The sequence below is a fragment of the Hylobates moloch genome, unplaced genomic scaffold (assembly GCF_009828535.3).
Source record: "Hylobates moloch isolate HMO894 unplaced genomic scaffold, HMol_V3 SCAFFOLD_9, whole genome shotgun sequence".
Lineage (NCBI taxonomy): Eukaryota > Metazoa > Chordata > Mammalia > Primates > Hylobatidae > Hylobates > Hylobates moloch.
The window spans coordinates 78,058,660-78,077,592 of record NW_026652284.1 but is presented as its reverse complement, the minus strand read 5'-3'; the positions used below and the strand labels follow the sequence as shown (position 1 = coordinate 78,077,592).

Below are 18,933 nucleotides of genomic sequence, written 5' to 3'. Positions count from 1 at the left end.
AAAAAAAAAAAAAAAAGTTGTAATTCCAATTTTATTATTTATATCTAGTTTTTTATTTGAGACAGGATCTCACTATATTACTCGACCTGGTCTCAAACTCCTTGGGCTCAAGTGATGCTCCCACCGAAGTCTCCCGAAGTGCTGGGATCACAAGCATGAGCCATTGTGCCCGGCCATTTCTTTATTTTATTTTATTTATTTATTTATTGAGATAGCGTCTCACTGTGTCACGCAAGCTGGAGGGCAATGGCATAATCTCGGCTCACTGAAACCTCTGCCTCCTAGGTTCAAGCGATTCTCCTGCCTCAGCCTCCCGTGTAGCTGGGATTACAAGCGCCTGCCACCATGCCCAGCTAATTTTTGTATTTTTAGTAGAGAAGGGGTTTTACCATGTTGGCCAGGCTGGTCTCGAACTCCTGACCTCAGGTGATCTGCCCACCACAGCCTCCCAAAGTGCTGGGATTACAGGAATGAGCCACTGCGCCCGGCCATGCCCGGCCATTTCTATCTCTAATGTGCTCACATATATAAATCATAGGTAAAAGCACTACAACATACTTATATCTTTAATTATCACACTCCTTTTTTCCCAAATTGTCTAATGTAAGCATGACGTAAGCATAAAATAACAACTAACATGCTAAGACAATGATCAATAATAAACAAATCTGTCCAGGCATTCAAGTCACACCTGGAAATAGATATAACAAGGGAGAAACATCAGAGTGAAATAATATTAATTCAAGGATCCGGACGAGCACAGTGGCTCATACCTGTAATCCCAACACCTGAGGAGGCCCAGGCAGGATGACTGCTTGAGCCCAGGAGTTTGAGATCAGCCTGGACAACATAGTAAGACTCCATCTCCACAAAAATTAGACTCATGAATAATCCACTCATTGTTTAGCATATAATCAAGAAATAACTGGCTGGTGCTTGTAATCCCAGCACTTTGGGAGCCCGAGGCAGGAGGATCACTTGAGGTCAGGAATCGGAGACCAGCCTGGCCAACAAGGTGAATCCCCATCTCTACCAAAACATACAAAAACTAGGCGGGTACGGTGGCGCATGCCTGTAGTCCCAGCTACTGGGGGGCGGAGGCAAAAGGATCGCTTGAGCACGGGAGGTTGAGGCTGCGGTAAGCTAAGACTGTGCCTCTGCACTCCAGCCTGGGCAACAGAGGTGAGTGGGGAAAACAGCAAATAAATCAAGAGGAGGTGTGAATGGAAATGAACTAAGCTAAGGTCCTTGCATTGTCTAGGAAGAGATCAAAAGTACCAATTAGTGTTACATCTTTTTTTTTTTTTTTTTAAAGACAGAGTCTCGCTCTGTCGCCGAGGCTGGAGTGCAGTGAGGCAATCTCGGCCTCTGGGGTTCAAGCAATTCTCCCACCTCAGCCTCCAGAGTAGCTGGGACTACAGGCAAGTGCCACCACACTAGGCTAATTTTTGTATTTTTAGTAAAGACAGGGTTTCACCATGTTGGCCAGGCTGGTCTCAAACTCCTGACCTCAAGTGATCCACCCACCTCAGCCCCCCATGATGCTGGGATTACAGGTGTGAGCCACCATGCCCGGCCAGTGTTAGACTTTTTAAAAGTCAAAGATATATAAACTCTACAGCAAACCATTAATAGAACAGTCTTGAGTGATAAGATACATGGGTCTTCGCTTGGTGATAGCTGAGCTGTTTATATTTTACGCCCTTTTATGTAAACGTACAATAATCAGTAAAAATTATTCGTAATTTAAAAAACAGGCCAGGTGTGGGTGGCTTACTCCTGTAATCCCAGCAATTTTTGAGAGGCTGAAGAGTAAGGATCCACTGAGCCCAGGAGTTCAAGACCAGCCTGGGCAACATAATGAGACCCTGTCTCTACAAATAATAATTAGCCAGGTGTGGTGGTAGGCACCTGTGGTGTCAGCTACTCTGGAGGCTGACGCAGGTAGACTGCCTAAGCTCAGGAGGTTGCAGCTCCAGTGAGCTATGATCATGCTACCACACCGCACTCTGAGTGACAAAGAGAGATTCTGTCTCAAAAAATAATAATAAATAAACATTATAATCTGATTTGCTGTTTCTGATACTTGGCTAATTTCTATATTCCAGTATTTGGAAATTTTTTCCAAAAGTTATTAATAGGGCTGAGCATGGTGGCTCGCGCCTGTAATCCCAGCACTTTGGGAGGCCGAGGCAGGTGGATCACCTCGGGTCAGGAGTTTGAGACCAACCTGGACAACATGGTCAAACCTTCTCTTAAAAATACAAAAGTTAGCCGGGCATGGTGGCGGGTGCCTGTAATCCCAGCTACTCAGAAGGCTGAGGCAGGAGAATGGCTTGAACATGGGAGGTGGAGGTTGCAGTAAGCCAAGATCATGCCATTGCACTCCAGCTTGGGTGACAGAGCGAGATTCCATCTCAAAATAAATAAATTAAATTAAAATAAAATAAAAGCCATTAATGGCAGGTATGCCTCTCATTTTGACTCAATTTCAATGGGCAAATCAAAGGGAAGTTTGAATCAGACTCTCAATATGGTCCTGTTCTGATATTAAAATAAACTTCTTCTCATGCTTGTTATTTCAATTCAAATAAATATGGTAAATATATTCTGGGGGAAAATTAGATTTATTGTAAAATCCTATTTGCCTAAGAAATTCACTAAATTAGTTCACCTACTATGTGCCCAACATTCTGACTGAAACTGGTTGTACAAAAATGATTAAGACATGGTCCCAAGCTGGTCATGGAGGTTCACGCTTGCACTCCCAGCACTTTCAGAGGCTGAGGTAGAAGGACTGCTAGAAGTCAAAAGTTCAAGATGAGCTGAATTTTTATATTTATTAAAAAATTTTAAATTAGGCCGGGCGCGGTGGCTCACGCTTGTAATCCCAGCACTTTGGGAGGCCGAGGCGGGCGGATCACGAGGTCAGGAGATCGAGACCACGGTGAAACCCCGTCTCTACTAAAAATACAAAAAAAAAATTAGCCGGGCGTGGTGGCGGGCGCCTGTAGTCCCAGCTACTCGGAGAGCTGAGGCAGGAGAATGGCGTGAACCCGGGAGGCGGAGCTTGCAGTGAGCCGAGATCGCGCCACTGCACTCCAGCCTGGGTGACAGAGCGAGACTCCGTCTCAAAAAAAAAAAAAAAAAAATATTTTAAATTAGCTGGGTTTGGGCCGGGTGCAGTGGCTCACACCTGTAATCCCACCACTTTGGGAGGCCAAGGCGGGCGGTTCACTTGAGCTCAGGAGTTCAAGACCAGCCCGGCTAACATGGTGAAACCTCATCTCTACTAAAAATACAAAAATTAGCCAGGTGTGATGGCAGGTGCCGGTAATCCCAGCTACTTGGGATGCTGAGGCAGAAGAACTGAACCCAGGAGGCAGAGGCTGCAGTGAGGCGAGACTGCACCATTGCACTCCAGCCTGGGTAACAGAGCAAGATTCCGTCAAAAAAAAAAAAAACAATTAGCTGGGTTTGGTGGTGTGTGCTTGCAGTCCTAGCTACTTGGGAGGCTGAGGTGAAAGTTAAGGCTTGCGCCCATGAGCTCAAGGCTGCAGTGAGCTATGACGGTGCCACTGCTCCCCAGCCTGGGCGACAGAGCAAGAACCCCAACTCTTAACCCTTGTCCCATTTGTCCCAAGAATACTTGCCAGCAGCCCTAGCAGCTGCAGCGTTTATCCTGAGATAAGTTTGCCACAAAAATCTTGCTTTTATTATTATTTTCGCATTCCTCTAGTATATCAATTTGGGAAACGATAGACATTCTGTTTACAGCATTCAGTTTTAATAGTGGTATTTCCATGTACAAAATATACTAATTCTCTATCGCTGAAAGTGTCAAATCCTACAAAACGGCATTCCTATGGACAATGTTAACATCACTCTTGAACAGCTGTTGGCCCAAGATTCATTTGAACAATCCGATTTTTCTGAAATAGACAATACTGATATTCTGTTTAGAAATAATTCCAAGAACAATTTTTATTTTATTTTACAATGAAAATCACTCAGATTTGCTTCAGCCTCATAGGGTGTTTATATAAAATTAAATGAGTGCTGGGAGCAAGCTAAACCTTTTTTTTTTTCTGAACAGAAAAATGGTTTAAAAAAAAGACATGGTCCCTGTGCCCAACATTAGTCCAGTGGAAGAAACATACATCAACAGCCAAGTAAAATGTAGAACAAATGCTATAACATTCATTAACTCATTCATTCAGTTATTCAAAAATCTATTATGCAACAAATATATGCCAGGCACAACACTAAGCATCACATATATATTATGGCAGAGCCCTCATGGCAGCCTATTATCTAGTCAGGAAAACAATAAATCGGATATTCTATTCAGAGTGAAAACAAATTCTGTTACCTTATCAACAGTATTTTTTTTCTTTCTAGAGTTTCTAGTTATTATTTTCAAATCTGTCATATCCTTTGTATGATTTCTGAGGTGACACTATTAACACCAGAAAGTAACAGACCTAAACATCCTGAAAGAAAAATCATAGCACAAACAATTTTAGGGTATCAGATTAAGTGACTAATTGACCGTTATGCTGGGCGCAATGGTTCACGCCTGTAATCCCAGCACTTTGGAAGGCTGAGGAGGGTGGATCACTTGAGGTCAGGAGTTCGAAACCAGCCTGGCCAACATGGTAAAATCCTGTCTCTACTAAAAATACAAAACAGCCAAGTGTGGTGCTGGGAGCCTGTAATCCCAGCTACTTGGGAGGCTGAGACAGAAGAATCACTTGGACCTGGGAGGCAGAGGTTGCAGCGAGCGGAGATCGTGCCACTGCAATGCAGCCTGCACTTCAGAGTAAGACTTAGTCTCAAAAAAGGAAAAAAATAAAAAATAAATTGACTGTTAGGCTGGGCATGGCAGCTCACACCTGTAATCCCAGCACTTTGGGAGGCCAAGGGAGGTGGATCATTTGAGCTCAGGAATTTCAGACCAGCCCGGGCAACATGGGGAAACCCATATCTACAAAAATACAAATAATTAGCTGGTCGTGGTGGCTCGCACCTGTTGTCCCAGCTGCTTGGCGAGCTGGGGTGGGAGGCACCTGGAGCCCAGGAGGTCAAGGATGTAGTGAGTGGAGATGGTGCCACTGCACTCCAGCCTGGGTGACAAAGTGAGACCTTGTATCAAAAAAATAAAATAAAAAAGAATCAACTGTTAAGAAAAACTCTAAGGCACACAAGCAGGAAAATGAGCCACTCTTGGCAATCCTTGGAGTTGGATTGTAATGGTAGCCATGATTTCTAAGTCAAAGGATGGTCTCTTTGGTTATAGACTCTGAGGGAAAAAGTTTAAGGAGTAAAATGGATGTTGTACCTTTTATTAGAGCCCCATTTCAATAGATATAATTTTTAAATATATTATGGAAGTCCCCCTCCCCCCAAATTCAACGAGGTCTTTCTGATTCACCGGTTTAGTCAACAGTACCATCCTTTCAGGACGTCTTCCTCATAGGTGATGAACTAAACCAAGAAACCACCATCCCCATATGCACCATTTTATATTATAAAAACAGTGCTGCCTCCCTATCAAGTCTGATCATTACTACACCATTCTACAGATGAGGACTCAGACTTCAGGGACATATGCACATACCATGTTCACAAAATACAGTCGCACAGTTTTCAACTGACATTCAATTGTTGGTGCTTTGATTACAAATGCCATATATGCTCTTACCAGTAACCCAGGTTCCTCCCAAGAAGCCACCACACCCCATTCACAGGCCCTGGCCAACTCTGCTAAACCAATCCCTGGCAGCAAGCTCAAAATTCCTTTCAAGGGAGTGCTCCAGACAGCACTCCCAATCTGACAAGTGGCTAGCGTGCAAAACGATTTGCCACACCAGCAGAAGCAATCCCAATTTCTCTGAGTGCACTTCAGTCAGTTCTGGTCTTCATTCTCAGGCTAAGACACCATTATGTACTCAAAGAACACAGGGTGCACGTAATTAACAACAAACATGTCTGGACAATGGACAGAAGGCAAAGGATGGCCCCCAGAAGAGGCAAAGACCTACTAGGAGACATGGAGGGACAGGGTGTGGAGGCAGAATATGACTGTGCTCCCTTTCATGTCTTAAAGAACATTTTAAATCCTTGATTATGAAGAGACAGGCCCAGCCCAGAGCCTAGTTCAGGATGGACAATGGAGACCTAAACTCTGTGCACAAAAAAGTATCAACCAGGCATGGTGGCTCATGCCTGTAATCCCAGCACTTTGGGAGGCCGAGGCAGGCGGCTCGCTTGAACCCAGAAGCTCGAGACCAGCCTGGGCAAACAAGCAAGACCCTGTTTCTACAAATAATAATTTGTAAAAATAGCTGGGTGTGGTGGTGCGTGCCTGTGGTCCCAGCTACTTGGGAGGCTGAGGTGGGAAAACTGCTTAAGCTGAAAGGTCGAGGTTGCAATGAGATGTGATTGCACCACTGCACTCCAACCTGGGAAATAAAGTGAGACCCGTCTCAAAAAAACAAAAAGCTAGGAAGGGCTCAGTGGCACACACCTGTAATCCTAGCTACTCGGGAGGTTGAGACACGAGAATTGTTTGAACCCAGGAGGCGGAGGTTGCGGTGAGCCAAGACTGTGCCACTGCACTCCAGCCTGGGCAATAGAGCCAGACTTTGTCTCAAAACACAAAACCTGCTGGGCGCAGTGGCTCATGCCCGTAGTCCAACACTTTGAGAAGCTGAGGCAGGCAGATAACTGGAGATCAGGAGTTTGAGACCACCTTGGCCAATGTGGTGAGACCCCATTTCCGCTAAAAATACAAAAATTAAGGCCAGGCACGGTGGCTTATGCCTGGATCCCAGCACTTTGGGAGACTGAGGCGGGCAGATCACAAGGTCGGGAGTTCGAGACCAGCCTGGCCAACATAGTGAAACCCTATCTCTACTAAAAATACAAAAATTAGCCGGGCGTGGTGGTATGTGCCTGTAGTCCCAGCTACTCAGGAAGCTGAGGCAGGAGAATTGCTTGAACCCGGGAGGCAGAGGTTGCAGTGAGCCAAGACCGCGCCATTGCGCTCCAGCCTTGGTGACAGAGTGAGACTCTGTCTCAAAAAAACAAAAATGAAAACAAAAACAAAACTTAGCTGGGCATGGTGGCGTACACTAGTAGTCCTAGCTACGCAGGAGGCTGAGGCACGAGAATCATTTGAACCCAGGAGACAGAGGTTGCAGTGAGCCGAGATCATGATACTGCACTCCAGCCTGGGTGAGAGTGAAACTGTCTCAAAACAATAATAATAATAATAATAGTAATTCGTCATCAAAACTACAATGGGAAGGCCAAGCGCAATGGCACATACCTGTAACCCCATCACCTTGGGAGGCTGAGACAGGCGGATCACCTGAGGTCAGGAGTTTGAGACCACCGTGGCCAACATGGCAAAACCCCACCTCTACTAAAAAACACAAAAATTATCCGGGCATGGTGGCACATGCCTGTAATTCCAGCTACTCAGGAGGCTGACACAGCAGAATTGCTTGAACCCAGGAATCAGAGGTTGCAGTGAGCTGAGATGGAACCACTGCACTCTAGCCTGGGCAACACAGTGAGACTCCGTCTCAAAAAACAAACAAACAAACAAAAAAAACATACAATATTATATCATCTCACCCCAGTTAAAATTCCTTGTACCCAAAAGTCAGGCAGTAACAAATGCTGACAAGGAAGCAGATAAAATGGAACTTTTGTATACTGTTGGTGGGAATGTAAATTATACAACCACAGCCAGGCGCGGTGGCTCATGCCTGTAATCCCAGCACTTTGGGAGGCCGAGGCGGGCGGATCACGAGGTCAGGAGTTTGAGACCAGCCTGACCAACATGGTGAAATCCCGTCTCTACTAAAAATACAAAATTTAGCCGGGCGTGGTGGTGCACACCTGTAATCCCAGCTACTCAGGAAGCTGAGGCAGGAGAATCGCTTGAACCCGGGAGGCGGAGGTTGCAGTGAGCCAGGATCACGCCACTGTACTCCAGCCTGGCGACAGAGTGAGACTCTGTCTAAAAAAAAAAAAAAAAAAAATTATACAACCACTATGGAGAACAGTTTGGAGGTTCCTCAAAAAACTAAAAATAGAGCTATCATACAAGGCAGCAATCCCACACCTAGGTATATACCCAAAAGAAAGGAAATAAGCCTATCAAAAAAAAAATAGCTGCACTCCCATTTTATTGCAGCACTATTCACAATAGCCAAGATTTGTAAGCAACCTAAGTGTCCGTCAACAGGTGAACAGATAAAGAAAATGTGGTGCATATACAGAATGGAGTACTATTCAGCCATAATGAGATCTTGTCATTTGCAACAACATGGATGAACTAGAGGTCATTATGTAAAGTGAAATAAGCCAGGCACAGGAAACCAAACTTTGCATGTTCTCACGTATTTGTGGGAGCTAAAACTTTAAACCATTGAACTCATGGAGCTAGAGAGTAGAAGGATGGTTACCAGAGGCTGGGAACGGTAGTGGGGAGTAACGAGGCAGAAGGTTAATGGGTACAAAAAAGTGGAAAGAGGGCCGGGCGAGGTGGCTCACGCCTGTAATCCCAGCACTTTGGGAGGCCGAGGCATGCAGATCACCTGAGGTCAGGAGTTCGAGACCAGCCTGACCAACATGGAGAAACCCCATCTCTACTAAAAATACAAAAAAAAAAATTAGCCAGGTGTGATGGTGCATGCCTGTAATCCCAGCTACTTGGGAGGCTGAGGCAGAAGAATTGCTTGAACCCAGGAGGCAGGGGTTGCGATGAGCTGAGATCACACCATTGCACTCCAGCCTGGACAATAAGAGCGAATCTCCGTCTCTCAAAAAAAAAAAAAAAAAATTAGCCAGGTATGGTAGGGTATGTCGGGTTCCACCTACTTCAGAGGCTGATGAGGGAGGATCATTTGAGCCTAGGATGTCAAGGCTGCAGTGAGCCGTGGTCACACCATTGCGCTCCAGCCTGGGCAAGAGAGACTCTACCTCAAAAAAATAGGCCAGGCGTGGTGGCTCACACTTGTAATCCCAGCACTTTGGGAGGCCAAGGTGGGCAGATCACCTGAGGTAGGGATTCGAGACCAGCCTGGCCAACATGGTGAAACCCCATCTCTACTAAAAATACAAAAAATTAGCCGGGCGTGGTGGCACTCGCCTGTAATCCCAGCTACTTGAGAGGCTGAGGCAGGACAATCGCTGGAACCTAGGAGGTGGAGGTTGCAGTAAGTTGAGATCACACCACTGCACTCCAGCCTGGGCAACAAGAGCAAAACTCCGTCTCAAAAAATATATATATATATATAAAATAAATAAAGAGTGAGCACCAAATGAAGATGTTTTCAAAAAAATGGCTGTCAGGGCCGGGCGCGGTAGCTCACACCTATAATCCCAGCACTTTGGGAGGCTGAGGTGGGCGGATCACGAGGTCAGGAGTTCGAGACCAGCCTGGTCAACATGGTGAAACCCCATCTGTACTAAAAATACAAAAAATTAGCCAGGCATGGTGACGGACACCTGTAGTCTCAGCTACTCAGGAGGCTGAGGCAGAAGAATCACTTGAACCCGGGAGGTGGAGGTTGCAATGAGCCAAGCTTGAGCCACTGCACTCCAGCCTGGGGGACAAAGACTCCGTCTCAAAAAAAAAAAAAGAATATATATTTCATACAGAGGAATAATGATCCTAGACAGCAGATCTGAGGTGCAAAAGAAAATGATGGGCTGTGTACTTTGGGTGTAAAAATATTCACTTTTGACCAGGCGTGGTGGCTCATGCCTGTTAACCTCAGCACTTCTGGGAGGCCAAGGCAGGTGGATCACTTGAGGTCAGGAGTTGGAGACCAGCCTGGTCAACATAGTGAAACCTCATCTCTACTAAAAATAGAACAATTAGTTCTCTCTTCCTTTCTCCACCATCGTGGTGTGTGCCTGACTCCGCTTCTTGCCATGTCTTCCCACAAGACTTTCAGGATTGTTTCCTGGCCAAGAAACAAAAGCAAAAATGTCCCATTCCCCAGTGGATTCAGATTAACAACTGGTAATAAAATCAGGTACAACTCCAAAAGGAGACACTGGAGAAGAAGCAAGCTGGATCTATAAGGAATTGCACACAAGATGACACATATTTACACTGTGTCAAGGTCATGACCATCTTCCCACAGCAAGCTGAAAATGGCGCCACCATCTGGACAGTTGGACGTTTTATTGGGAATATATTTTTTCTCTCTGAATCGTTATGAATGTGTTGGTTGGCTGGGTTCGGTCATAAATATATGAGACCTTTTTATTTAAAAAAAGAAATACAAAAATTAGCTGGGCATGTTGGCAGGTGCCTATAATCTCAGCTACTTGGGAGGCTGGCGCAGGAGAATCACTTGAACCTGGGAGGCAGAGGTTGCAGTGAGCCGAGATCATGCCAGTGTGCTCTACAGCCTGGGCGACAGTGAGACTCTGTCTAAAAAAATAAATAAATAAATAAATCATTTTTAAGTAAGAATTATAGTGGTTACAAAAAGGAAAAAGGAGTAATGGAGAAAGAGGGATGCAAACATGCAGGTAATTCTAAGCAAACATTAATTGTAAATCAATGTGTTCGAGAACTTAGAAAAGGACACTAAAATACAAGAGAGAAACAACTGGAGTTAAAGGACTTGTATTCTTTAAAAGAAAGGCAAAGATATTATTAACCCCAGACTTTAATAAGTTAGGTGTAACTGTTAAAAGAATAGGCCGAGCGCAGTGGTTCACGCCTGTAATCCCAGCACTTTGGGAGGCCAAGGCAGGCAGATCACTTGAGGTCAGGAGTTTCAGACCAGCCTGACCAACATGGTGAAACCCTGTCTCTACTAAAAATACAAAACTTGGCCAGGCAGGGTGGTGTGCGCCTGTAATCCCAGCTACTTGGGAGGCTGAGGCAGGAGAATCACTTGAGCCTGGGTGGCAGAAGTTGCAGTGAGACACTGCACTCCCCCTTGGGCGACACAGTGAGACTCCATCTCAAAAAAAAAAAAAAAAAGAAGAAAAAAAAAGAGAGTGTGACTTCCAAAAATGGATGGGAAAAAATTCAGTCAATCTGAAACATGGCAACAAAGGAGAAAAAAACAGAAACAATGACTGAAATAAATCTTAATATATTTGTGATCATTAAGTGAATTTGTCCAGTAAAAGACAAGCATTGTCAGGTTGCCCAACATTGTCCCTCCCATCTTCAAACTCTCCTATATGCCTTATCATAGCGCCACACACTCTCCTTTGTAGCATTTATCACAACTGTGATCCTGTACCTTACTAATCTATATTAATTTCTGGTTATTATTTATTTCCTCTACTTGACCACGGATTCCACACTGACAAGGACTTGGTCTATTTTCAATTGCCATTGTATCACCGACACCTAGCACAGTTCTGAACACAGGGGAAAAGTTCTCCATAAAATCTGCTGAAGGAGTGAGAAGGGAGGAGAGAAGAAACTGAATCTGCATCAGCATTCCTTCCAGACTTAAACTGCCTGCAATTAGTTTCTTCTGGGATGGAAAGTCCTTACTTATCCCTAAGTTCTCTGATCCATAAACAAGATGCATTGTCTTATAGAGATGACTGTTCTCATACTGAAATTGCTATTCATGTTACCTTCATTTAATCTTTTTAAAAATTCTTAGCAGTCAATTAAAAAATCCATTAATGGACACACCTTGAGAAAGATGCATCCTCATTGGATACTACATTTCATGAATAATCATAATTATTTTAATTTTGTTTTATATTTATACATAATTTTATATTTTTAATTTTATATTTGGCCACGCATGATGGTTCATGCCTGTAATCCCAGCACTTTAGGAGACCGAGGTGGGAGTATCACCTGAGGTCAGGAGTTTGAGACCAGCCTGGTCAATATGGCGAAACCCCATCTCTACTAACAATACAAAAAGCCGAGTGTGGTGGTACATGCCTATAATCCCAATTACTTGGGAGGCTGAGGCATGAGAATCGCTTGAACTCAGGAGGTGGAGGTTACAGTGAGCCAAGAATGTGCCATTGTACTCCAGCCTGGGGGATAGAGCGGACTGCGGACTCTGTCTCAATTAAAAAAAAAAAAATTTTATTTGTTTAAGCTGCTTTGAAATGTTAACCCCAAACTGAATGACTGAGGCAAGTATCTCAAGCAGTCAAGGTTTACTGAGCCAACATTTGAGGACATGCCTGGGAAAAACACCAGCCACAGAAACACCTGAGGCCTACCATTTCCAAAGAGGGTTTTGGGAACTTAGTATTTAAGGTGAGAGTGCAAGTAGGAGAAAAAAAGGGAGGCGGGGTAAGCAGTGAGGCAAATGATTACATGACTTGTGAGGCTCCAATTAGTGCTCAGTAAATCTCCTTTATACATAAACACTGGAAAAGAGAAGCAGAGGAAAGAGTCAAGTATGCAGCCATCTCTGAATGAGTGATCGCCCCTTGTCCTTGTTCTGTACCTGGGAAGATAAGCCTGTAATCGACATTGTCACTGTGAGAATTAACAGAACTCAGTTTGGGGAGTTAATCTTACGTTGTGGACCTAAGGTTACAATTGGCTTGTGTGTTTTATTGGGGGATATGTATCTTGAAAGATTTTCCTGAAAGATTTAGGGGCCAACAAGGAATTTCCGTGGGAGCAGTTTGTGAGGACAGCCATTGGGAGAGGCATAAGGCCCTTCCTTATTGTGAGAACCTGGCTTATATATAATGCTGTGACATAGGGTGATGAAATGACAGCTACTTGTTTGGGAAAAGCACGGCAGTGTTGCATGACTCAGTTCTCAGGCTTAACTCTCCTCTTGGCATAACTAGTTTGGGGGGGGCGGTCCTGAGATTTTATTTTCTCTTACAGTTACTTTTAAAATAACTATTTATTTAGATTTATTTTTAGAATTAGTAACTCCAATTTACGGAGGAAAACTGAAGTCCTAAGAATCAGCAAGTACTGACTTACTGACTGGAATTAAAGCTTCCGGTAGTTAGCACAGCACATTCACGGGGCAACAGCAGGGTGATCCTCAGGGATTTACAGCATTTTGGGAAGCTGAGGCAGGAGGAGCGCTAGAGCCCACGAGTTTGAGACCAGCCTAGATGACAGAGTGAGACCTTGTCTCAAACCAAAAAAAAAAAAAAAAAAAAAAAAAGGAGGGCCGGGCGCGGTGGCTCACGCCTGTAATCCCAGCACTTTGGGAGGCCGAGGCGGGCGGATCACGAGGTCAGGATATCGAGACCATCCTGGCTAACACGGTGAAACCCCATCTCTACTAAAAAATACAAAAAAAAAAATTAGCCGGGCGTGGTGGCAGGTGCCTGTAGTCCCAGCTACTAGGGAGGCTGAGGCAGGAGAATGGCGTGAACCCGGGAGGTGGAGCTTGCAGCGAGCCAAGATTGTGCCACTGCACTCCAGCCTGGGCGACAGAGCGAGACTCCTTCTCAAAAAAAAAAGAGAAGAACAAGAAGAAGTAAGGCTGCCCTTAAGTGGCAGCTGATGTCCTCTAAGTCTCTTCTCCCCTTCAGGCTTATCAAGTGTATGACAGCCCAGCTAAAGAAACATCTCCTGGCCAGGCGCGGTGGCTCATGCCTGTAATCCCAGCACTTTGGGAGGCTGAGACGGGTGGATCATGAGGTCAGGAGATCGAGACCATCCTGGCTAACACAGTGAAACCCCGTCTCTACTAAAAATAAAAAAAATAGCTGGGCATGGTGGCAGGCGCTTGTAGTCCCAGCTACTTGGGAGGCTGAGGCAGGAGAATGGCGTGAACCCAGGCAAAAAAAAAAAAAAAAAGGCCGCCGGCAGTGGTCATGCCTGTAATCCAGATTTGGAGGTGAGGCAGTGGATCATGAGGTCAGAGTTGGTGAAACCCCGTCTCTACTAAAAATAAAAAAAATAGCTGGGTGTGGTGGCGGGTGCCTGTAGTCCCAGCTACTCGGGAGGCTGAGGCAGGAGAATGGCATGAACCTGGGAGGCAGAGCTTGCAGTGAGCTGAGATCACGCCACTGCACTCCAGCCTGGGCAACAGAGCCAGACTCCATCTCAAAAAAAAAAAGAAAGAAAAGAAAAGAAAGATCTCCTAGCGTCCCTTACAGCTAAGGTCACATGTCTTGTTTTTGGTTACTGGGATGTAAGTGAAAGTGATGTGTGCATTTTCCATTTCACACCCTTAAAAAAATAAAGCTGCTTGTCCTCCAGATACCCCTTTCTCCCTTACAGCAGGCCAGGACACAAACATGGTGCTGGTAATGTCTCCACCATGAAGACAAACATAAAGGAGGCAGCCTCCTTAGAACCCAGAGAAGGAATCCATGCACAATATTCGGGATGGTGGAGCTACACCCCCACCCGCCAGCCTGGGTCTCTGGATGGCCTCAAGGAACAACGTTGGCCAACACTCCCTGAACTGTTAACAGGAAAGAAATAAACTTCTACCTTCCTGCAGTTTTTCTTTGTTATAGCAACTTTCTCTATAGCATAACTGACTCACCTTCAGTTTTGCAACCCCCAGACCCACTACTGTTAGTCAACACAAATCTGAGTACCTACTATATGCTAAGGGTTACTACTTCACCATCTCTGCACCATGGAACCAACTGGCTGTGTAATTTTAGTAGCTCAAGGTTAATTTTTTTTTTTTTTTTTGAGACGGAGTCTCACTCTGTTGCCCAGGCTGGAGTGTAGCGGCACGATCTCAGCTCACCACAATCTCCGCCTCCTGGGTTCAAGTGATTCTCCTGCCTCAGCCTCTGGAGTAGCTGGGACTACAGGCACGTGCCACCATGCCTAATTTTTTTGTATTTTTAGTAGAGATAGAGTTTCACTATGTTGGTCAGGCTGGTCTCGGACTCGGACCCTCATGATTTGCCCGCCTTGGCCTCCCAAAGTGGTGGGATTACAGGCGTGAGCCACCACGCCCAGCCTTGGTTTTTTTTTTTTTTTTTTTTAAGTTCAATCTTATGTTTACTAGTAATTTGAAATTACATTTCCTCAAGCATTTTTTTTTAACCTCCCACATATTTTCCTGAGAAACAATTTCCCTTGGAAGCTGCAACTGCAAAGAGGCAACTCTAAACTCTTGAAACGTTAGGAGCAACTGAAGAAGAGTGGTCTTTGTTTACTTTTTACATTCCTTCAAGCACAATGAGTTAACCAATAACTACACAACTCTCATTAAGTCTCCAAAAGCTCTACTAAGAGTCTCAAGAACTGGGAGGAGGAAAAGGAGAGCTGCTAGGGCTCACACATTATTTCCACTAGCATTCCTTTATGACTAATGACAAATCAGCCCCAAAGGTGGTAGGGCAGAATGGGACAACTGTGGCCTCTTCCTTCAGGGCCAAGATTCAAAGTTAAATTGACAAAACAAATGTATTACTCATTCAAACATAATACACATTGTACAACAAAACTCATGTTAACTTCTTAATACTTTATGCTAAGTTACTGAGAAAAGAACTTTTATCTGAGGAATGCAAGTCTTTATTATCAGGCCCAGAGAGACATTAAAATGATACAGCAATCACTTTCTACTCCCCCTCCCTTTTGAGCTTTGTCTTCAGCTGTTGAAACTGACTGCTATTGCCACAAGCAGCTGCAAATTAACCTAACAATGCATAGCTCAACAATGGATAGCCAATCACGAACCAATGTTGTTTCTGTAAATCAAGGACAATTCCTGACAAACAACTTTGTATCAGTACACTCCCTGTTCCCCCTTTCAGTCTTTAAAAATCCACTTATAACTGCTGCTAATCTGTGTGTATAGTCAGGGCAACGTCAATCTAAATTCTGGGGTTGCAATCCTCAAGCCTGGCCCAAATAAACTCTCTACTTATATTAATTCTGCCTCAGCTTCTTCCTTTTAGGTCGACATTAGATATATTTAAAGTGAATCCCAGAGTGATTGGTATTAATAAACAGTTTTGGGCCGGGCGCGGTGGCTCACGCTTGTAATCCCAGCACTCTGGGAGGCCGAGGCGGGCGGATCACGAGGTCAGGAGATCGAGACCACGGTGAAACCCCGTCTCTACTAAAAATACAAAAAAAAAATTAGCCGGGCGTGGTGGCGGGCGCCTGTAGTCCCAGCTACTCGGAGAGGCTGAGGCAGGAGAATGGCGTGAACCTGGGAGGCGGAGCTTGCAGTGAGCTGAGATTGCGCCACTGCACTCCAGCCTGGGCGACAGAGCGAGACTCCGTCTCAAGAAAAAAAAAAAATAAATAAACAGTTTTGATAGCAATCTTTACTTATTGGCCACCTTGTCTGTAAAACATACTAATGAACATTTATCATAAAAGTGTGATAAGAGGCTCAGGCCTGCAATCCCAGCACTTTGGGAGGTGGGCGGATCACCTGAGGTCAAGAGTTCTAGACCAGCCTGGTCAACGTGGTGAAACCCCCATCTCTACTAAATTAAGCCAGGTGTGGTGGCCTGCACCTGTAATCCCATGTACTCGGGAAGCTGAGGCAGGAGAAGGGCTTGAACCCGGGAGGTAGAGGTTGCAGGGAACCGAGATGGCGCCACTGCACTCCATCATGGGGGACAGAGTGAAACTCTGTCTCAAAAAAAAAAAAAAAAAGTGTGATAAAAGCTTAAAAAGATATTGAATACCACTGAAATCTCCACCAACCAATGTTCTATAGAACTGCCCTTGATCCTTTATTAGATGAGGGGAAACCTGTACTTTAAAAATCCCATGTCCTTCCCTACCTAAATCTATTCAATTCCTTAAATCAGATGGAGAAAACCCAGGTGGCAAGAGAGACTTGTATCACTCACTAACTGGTAAAAATTCCTATCCATCTTATTCATACCATTAAGAGCTGATACCCGCTATAGTTTGCATCTGGAGAGCTATATATAACATACTGCCTGGTTTTCCAGCCATCTGAAACAGCCTGCCATTTTAATCTAACTTAAAAACTGCTTTCATTGGCCAGGTGTGGTGGCTCACGCCTGTAATCCCAACAGTTTGGGAGGCTGAGGTGGGCAGATCACAAGGTCAGGAGATCGAGATCATCCTGGCTAACACGTTGAAACACCATCTCTACTAAAAATAAAAAAATTAGCTGGGTGTGTGGTGGTGGGTGCCTGTAGTCCCAGCTACTCGGGAGGCTGAGGCAGGAGAATGGCTTGAACCCAGGAGACGGAGCTTGCAGTGAGCGGAGATCCCGCCACTGCACTCCAGCCTGGGCGACAGAGCGAGACTCCATCTCAAAAAAAAACAAAACAAAACAAAACAAAAAAAACTGCTTTCATCATATCGCTCCTGTTCATAATTCTTCAATGATTCCCCACTGCCTACAGAATAAAATCCAAACTCTTTAGCCTACTATTTAGTCTTTCACAATCTAACATAGTGGGGAAAACACCAGGCAGTAAAGATGACACAATTGCCACAAATCAGTCAGTTATTCCATCCTGGAATTACAGGCCAAGTCACAGAATCTGACAGTTGGAAAGAAGCTATTAATCTTAAAAGAACATATCACCATCCATCATGCGTGACCCAGGGTTGCACTGAGGTCTAAATAAGAACAAATGTGAATGCCCACTGAAAGCTATCAATCACTCTACAAATACAGGATGTTGGTCTTACTATCCTGTACTCAGACAAATCAACAGTTGTTGAACTTCTCAGAATACAAAGAAAATCTATCAGGCTTGTGAAGGGGTGAGGAAAATTATCTCCCCTCTACAACTTCTGAAGGTTTGATCATTTGAGCCTAATAAGCAAACTGATAATAGATCAACAGCAAGAAAAGGCATACAAATGTATTACATGCACACGCATACAAGGGAGTCATAGGAATAAGAAAACTCAAAGGAAGGGCCAGATGATTTAAGTTTTAATGCCATTCTGAAGTTGCAGAAAGAATAGGGGTTTAGATCATGGCAAAACAGGTTATGGGAGGGAGGGATGGAAAGGCCTGGCTAGGGAAGGTGGTCTTGTTATGCAAATGAGACCTCACAGGTAGCAGCCTGGAGAAAGGATACTTGGTAGCCTGTGGTATGTGGTAAACTTCTCTATTAGACCTTCAAAGGTGTCAGACTCAATCTCTCGGTTAATCTTTCCTAGGTCTGAACATGGGGGATGGGGTGGGGAGGAGGTGTGCTCAGAGAAAGCCTGGCTGTTTATTTCGCTAATGCAGATTTTCCCTAAAGATGCAAATCTCCACAAACAGCAGCTTTTCAGAGCTATTCTTGTTTGCAGTTTCTCTAACACTATCTTGAAATATACCAAAGAGGTATATTTTGGGTGAGATATTCTGGTTTCCTTTACTTGAGTAAACAAGGAAACTGAGTTTCTATGTGAACAAGTGGATTCTTTGAAAGACCAGGTCTGCACTTATATCCCAGAACTTAAAGTATAATTAAAAAACAAAAAAAAAAGAAAAAGAAAGAAAATAAAAAGAAAGACCAGGTCATAAAGCCAATGAGAGCAGCTACTCTGACCTCTTTCATCCTTTATAATCTGACATATGGCTAACTACCCGTGAACAGTGTCTGGCACAGAGGCATTTGGTATGTATTTGCTGTTTCTAAGTTCCTAAAAAATAACTGAACAAGGATATTAAAAAAAAAAAAAAAAAAGGCCGGGCGCGGTGGCTCACACTTGTAATCCCAGCACTTTGGGAGGCCAAGGCGGGCGGATCACCTGAGGTCGGGAGTTCGAGACCAGCTTGACTAACATAGAGAAACCCCATCTCTACTAAATAAATAAATAAATAAACAAATAAATAAATAAATAAATACAAAATTAGCCAGGTATGGTGGCGCATGCCTGCAATCCCAGCTACTCTGGAGGCTGAAGCAGGAGAATCACCTGAACCCAGGAGGCGGGGGTTGCAGTGAACCGAGACTGCGCCACTGCACTCCAGCCTGGGCAACAAGAGCCAGACTCCGTCTCAAAAAAAA

The 18,933-nt window shown here is 44.5% G+C and overlaps 1 protein-coding gene and 1 pseudogene across 1 annotated transcript in view; one reads left to right on the top strand and one right to left on the bottom strand.

Moving 5' to 3' along the window:
• Positions 1 to 18,933, bottom strand: part of LAPTM4B (lysosomal protein transmembrane 4 beta) — an 83,784-nt gene that overhangs the window by 55,865 nt on the left and 8,986 nt on the right.
• Positions 9,955 to 10,107, top strand: LOC116813454 (large ribosomal subunit protein eL39-like; annotated as a pseudogene).